This window comes from Barbatula barbatula, assembly GCF_947034865.1.
Source record: "Barbatula barbatula genome assembly, chromosome: 3".
Classification (NCBI taxonomy): domain Eukaryota; kingdom Metazoa; phylum Chordata; class Actinopteri; order Cypriniformes; family Nemacheilidae; genus Barbatula; species Barbatula barbatula.
Genome location: NC_136764.1, coordinates 2724402 through 2730460, shown reverse-complemented (window position 1 = coordinate 2730460; position 6059 = coordinate 2724402). Strand labels below are relative to the sequence as shown.

The 6059-nt window shown below is 40.5% G+C and overlaps 1 protein-coding gene across 1 annotated transcript in view; it reads right to left on the bottom strand.

The window, feature by feature from the left end:
* The window catches only part of LOC306891677 (NLR family CARD domain-containing protein 3-like), a 269541-nt gene that overhangs the window by 233257 nt on the left and 30225 nt on the right, over positions 1 to 6059 (bottom strand). The window lies entirely within an intron of this gene.

Here is a 6059-nt window from a genome sequence, read left to right as displayed (position 1 = left end):
GACCAGCTCGGTTACGTCGTGCAGCCAAACCCCTTTCATTATGTGTGACAGCGTTATGGATTCATTTGCTTTTCACGAAAGACTTCAAAAATGTATCTTAAAAGGAGAAATTCCTGACATCTTCGAATTTTACCATCAAAGGTAATTAAGTAGCGTTAAGTGATTCTATATTTTAAAAAAGCAGAACTGACCATCTAGAAAACTATAAAAACCTTCACAGAGATGCAAATTTCCATTAAAATACTACTATGAACTATTAGCTTTAACTATTAAAACCATTACAAATGTCTTTCCTTGCAGTGTGATTTGGGCATGATTCCTGTAGGATTGAATTGTGTTATTGGTTATAAAATCAATTTATTTAAAAAATTTGTAAAATTTATGTGATGTTTTTATTGACCTTTATGGATATCAGATCAGATAATATGAATTTTAACTGCAACTTTCATGCTTTTTTTTTCTTCTTCCTTAAACAGGCGACAGACTCTTCTACACCGGCCCAACTAAAAAGTACATGTGGCTAGTTGTCCTGTCCGAGGAAGAGAAGAGGGCTGTTCTTGCGGAGTGCCATAATAACCCTGGAACTGGCAATCACTGTGGCATCAGAGGCACTCAGAACAGGGTTGTTGCTGGTTACTTCTGGTCTACATTAATTCCTGATGTAAAAGAATGGGTAATATACTACAGAGGTGGTACTTTACTTTGCAAATTTTTCCTGTTTTTATAGCTAAGAACTTTTGCCATCTCTGGTTTTTGTATGACTTTTTTACGTTGCTTTTTAGGTGAGATCTTGTCACCGCTGCCAACTGAATGACTCCATTAAGACTGTTGTGCCAGTCTTGCATTCCATTAAGGTACTGCTTACACTATTCGGCATACTATGAGACTAAAAAGCTAGTCTTAACCTTGTGTACCATTTTTACAGCATTTGACTGATGCAAATTTTGTGCCATGCAGGTGAAAGAAGCTTGGGAGGTGCTTGGTTTGGATTTAATCGGACCTCTGCCAGAAACAGCACGCAACAACAAGTATGTCCTTGCCATGACCGACCTGTACACCAAGTGGGTGATTGCAGAACCCATGCAGTCTAAGACAGCGGCTGAGGTGTCTGCAATAATAACTACAAAGTTATACTCGTTAGGCGTGGTTAGAAAAATCATTACTGACCAAGGGAAGGAGTTTGTTAACAAGGTATAGTTTTGTTAAGGTTTCATTGTGTTTCCCCCCCATTGTAGTCTCAAAATATATGTTGTTGTCTGTGATTTGTCTGCTTATTTAACTGATGATCCCTCTGCAGCTCAATGACAGCTTTTTCAGTGCACTGAAAATCAAACATGCCGTCTCCAGTGCTTACCATCCCCAGACCAATGGGCAGGTAACTCTTTGGTTGTTTGTCTATTGGAAGTCCCATTGTTGTCTTGCAGTTATTCATCAACTTTATAAATACATTGATTTAACAGGATGAAAGAACCAATCAGAATATCAAGCGGACACTCAGGAAGTATGTGAATGACAACCACAATGACTGGGACCTCCACCTTCCTGCTGTGGTGTATGGGATCAACACTGCCAAGCAGGTTGTCTCTTCACACGCTTTATTATATTTTTAATATCTATAGTTAATTGTCAATGGGGTCAGCTGTGGCCTGGTGGTTATAGCATCGAGCTTGTGATCAGAAGGTTGTCGGTTCAAATCTCAGTGCCAGCAGGTAATGACTGAAGTGCCCTTGAGCAATACACCTTAGCCCTGATTGCTCTGCTGTAATGTGTCACTGTAAGAAACTACTTTTACTGTAAGTCGCTTTGGATAAAAGCGTCTGCCAAATGAATAAATGTAAATGTCAATGGATAAACTGAATTGAAGAATTAATTAAATATTTACAATTTAAGCGGGGGGAACAATTTCATGTTTTGCCAATATGATGTTAATCTTGAGCAATCTAGAGTAGTATTGCAGTCTTCATATCTCTGAAGAGTCTTTAGTTGTATCATAAAAAACTGATGCAGATGTTCATTCTTCCTGAGAAAAGTCGATCTGGCGGAGGCGTACAGTGGGCCTTTAATAAAAATCAAATAGTTAATGGTATACTCGACACAGTCCTTACTTCCTACTCTTCCATCGACAACCACGTCTGCCAGAGGTCATGAATGCCTGTCCCATGGGAGATGATTTTGAAGTTGCTGACCCAGAAGATGACATCGATGTCAGAGTCAAAGAGATGAAACGTCTCAATGAAATGGTATGTATTTGACAAATAAAGCTAAATAAAGTAGTGAATTACTAATTGAAATTAGACCTTGGCATAAGCTGTTTCATGTATTTTATTTGCTTTGATTCTACATTATATGTAACTCTTAGCCATTGTTATGTCACTGTTACACTGTATACTTAGCATTCTCTGCCTCGATAGATACCATCACCAGTTCCTTATACTGTTCGACGTTTTGAATGAGACTCCATTGATCTGTTGGTTGAAAAAAATCCCATCAAGATAGAGACCAGATCATTTGTTTTCGATGAGTTTTCATTTTTGGGTATTTTCGTTATTTGTAGGGTCTTATCAACATAGAGAAAGCACAGAGCAGGCAACTAAAGTCATTCCAAAATCGCAAGCGCAAGTTCGTGCGAGTGTGTTCAGTTGAGGCTGGTGATGATGTTCTGCTATCTGGGGACCCCAAGAAAATGAGGACAGGAGACACATTGTCAAGTCAGCACCAGGGACCATATTCTGTGGCCAACATCTCTGCCAAAGGGGTGGCCACCATTGTAAAAGGGACAGTCTGCAAAAGGGTCAGTGTGTCAAGACTAAGGACATACTACAGATTGAAAAGTAAGATTTTAATAAAATCTGTATAAAATGGTTTACAATTAAATGCAAGATTTTAAAAAAATATTGCATGTTTGTCTGTAATTCCTGTTGTTACCAGTTGTCACTTAATTGTGTATCATCAGACAGATCAAATGAGATGCGGTTTCTCCAGGACCATGGTTACTCAACATTTAAATGGCAGATAGATCATCCATATGTTTGTTCAGGTGCAAAGTGGGAGAAGATCTTGAGCCCTATTCAAGATGAACGGGTAAGCATTCTGTCTATTTATCTTGAATAGTTTATTCATAACCATTAATTAATCGTATCAAACATTCTTCATTTTTAGTTAAAGTATGTGTTGGATGAAAATCGTCCACCAGGAGAACTGATTGTGAAGCAGGGCAAAATCTGCCTTACACGAGAAGACTTCTGGAGCCTGGGTTTAAGCCAGTTTATGGAATCTAATGTGCGTTTGTTTATTATGTCACTCCGATAATGCATAATGTTACACATTACACAGGGATGTAATCTTGCTGTAATTAATTTCAGATTGGAAATGCTTGCCTTAAAATTGTGGAAGAAGCTGCACAAAGACATGTACTGTATTACTATTATATATTTTAAAAATATTTTTATTTGATGCATGTATGTTTAATAACTTAAAATGTTCTTTCCACCAGGGAATAAGTGTTCACATTATGGACCTTTCTGTTGTTCCAACCTGGAAGAACACAAATGTGTACCCAGTGAATGTTTTGCCTGTAAGTAATTTTTTGCTATCATACACTCAAAAACTGAGAAACTATTTTGGGAACAGGCACAGAAGTATGTTTATTGTGCAGGCATATTGTTTTGTTCCAATACTTATAGGAAAATGTGAGGTCCATGGATGCCGTAGTATTTCCAGCTTGGAGCAGGCAGCCGGATGAAGCTGATCATTATCTGCTCTGTGTTGAGTTTCTTTTTTAAACATTTTTAGCCCTATTATTCAAATTCGACGAGAGTGTTCTATTTTCATGGATATTAACAAAATACCCTTTGCAGGTTATGTTGGTTGCTAAGAGGGAGATACTTTTTCTTGATTCTCTTCGCCCTGATGGTTTTGGAGATGAGACCATACAGAACCATATTTAGGTTGAGATTAAAGATTATTGACTGGCCTTGTTCCAGGCATGTTATTTGGTTACAGTTTCCAAAAGGAGCCTTGTTCTCAGGCTTCAAGTTTGTAAAGAGCCTTGTTCTCAGGCTTCAAGTTTGTAGAGCCTTGTTCTCGGGCTTCAAGTTTGTAAAGAGCCTCGTTCTCGGGCTTCAAGTTTGTATAGAGCCTCGTTCTCGGGCTCCAAGTTTGTATAGAGCCTCGTTCTCAGGCTTCAAGTTTGTAGAGCCTTGTTCTCGGGCTTCAAGTTTGTATAGAGCCTCATTCTCGGGCTTCAAGTTTGTATAGAGCCTCGTTCTCGGGCTCCAAGTTTGTATAGAGCCTCGTTCTCGGGCTTCAAGTTTGTATAGAGCCTCGTTCTCGGGCTTCAAGTTTGTATAGAGCAGGGCTCTTCAATTGGATCCGGCCCCCGAGATATTTTGTAGTGGCCCTTGAAGTGTAATGTTGTTATTACATATGAGCAAAACCGTAGATTCGGCAGAGACGTCTGTAAACAGCTGGCGGAAAAAGCGATAATGGAGGTACAGGGGATAATTTTTGGGTGTTGTACCTATATGCGCCAGTAGGTGGCTCCTATAAATAATGTTCTGTTGGGTGCATTGCCGTTGTTCTGTGTACGTTACAATATCTAGTCCTAGGCCTACCTGTTTTGGCCGGAAACATATTTTGACGGACCGCTCAAACTTGTCTCTTTCAAAGCCAGCAAGCAAACAAGACAAAATGTTTCTATCTATTTTAGGAAAAAGGAAAGTTGACTCAGAGAACAGGCAGTTCAACAATGAATGGACAGAGAAATATGCATTTATTACAGTCAATGTGAAACCTGTCTGCCTAATCTGCAACGAGTGCCTTGCCGTGTGTAAAGAGTTTAATTTGAGAAGGCATTTCAAGACAATGCATGCTAACTTTGACACTACTTTCCCACTGGGATCCGTTGCCCGGAGCCAGAAGATATCGGGCCTTACATCTTGTTATGAGCAAAGACGTCGCATGTTGTTTCGGCCATGTACGGATCAATAGAGGGCAACGGCAGCATCTTTGCGAGTGGCATGGATATTGGGCAAAAAGAAAAAGCCGTTTACAGATTCTGTGACAGTCAAGGAGTGTATGTTGGCATCCATTGAGGAGGTTGTAACAGACGAGGAAGCTCGAAAAAGCATTATCGACTTAATCAAGCAAATTCCAATATCTGACACGTCAAATATGAGGAGAGTCGAGTGCCTTGCATCGGACGTTTTCGAGACGCTTTTGGACAAACTGAGGAAGGCCGAGGTGATGTCTTTGGCGGTGGATGAGTCTACAGATAACAGTGATATTGCGCAGTTGTGCCTCTACGTGCGATTTTTTGATGGTGAATGTTTTCGCGAGGATTTGCTTGGACTAATTCCCATGGAGGGGCGCACTACTGGTGAGATTTTATTCACCGAAATTGCCTCATTCTTTGAGGAAAACAACTTGGATTTGGCGCACGTCAACATGTTGGTGACAGATGGTGCGCCCTCCATGGCGGGCAGGGATCAGGGGCTCGCCACGAGGATGACTGCCGTGGCTCCTCAGTTGAGATCGCTACATTGCCTCATCCACCAAAGCCTCCTATGTGCCAAGCTCAGAGGTGAGTTAAAACAGACCATGGACTCTGTCATGGCAATTATAAACTTTATCCGTTGCACCTCCAGTTTACAGCACCGCCTTTTTCGCAAGCTGTTGAACGACATGTCTGCTGAATATAAAGATTTGCTCATTCACAATGACATTAGATGGCTTAGCAAAGGAAACGCTTTGAAACGTTTTAGTGAACTACGAGAGGAGATTCTGGTGTTCCTCCAGTCTTCGAAATTGAAAAAAGCTGGCAAGTTTCTGTCTCTGATGGAAGATGATGAGTTTAATGCCGCTGTTTGCTTTTTGAGCGACGTTTTCAATCATTTGAACCAACTCAACATGGAGCTGCAGGCAGAGGTAAAACAGCCGTGGAACTTGTGGAGAAACTTCATGCATTTCAAAGAAAGCTATCACTCTTCTCTGCTGATCTTTGTCCTGGGAAGATGCTCCACTTCCCCACACTGAGGAAATCTGGCCTGCAAATTACACAG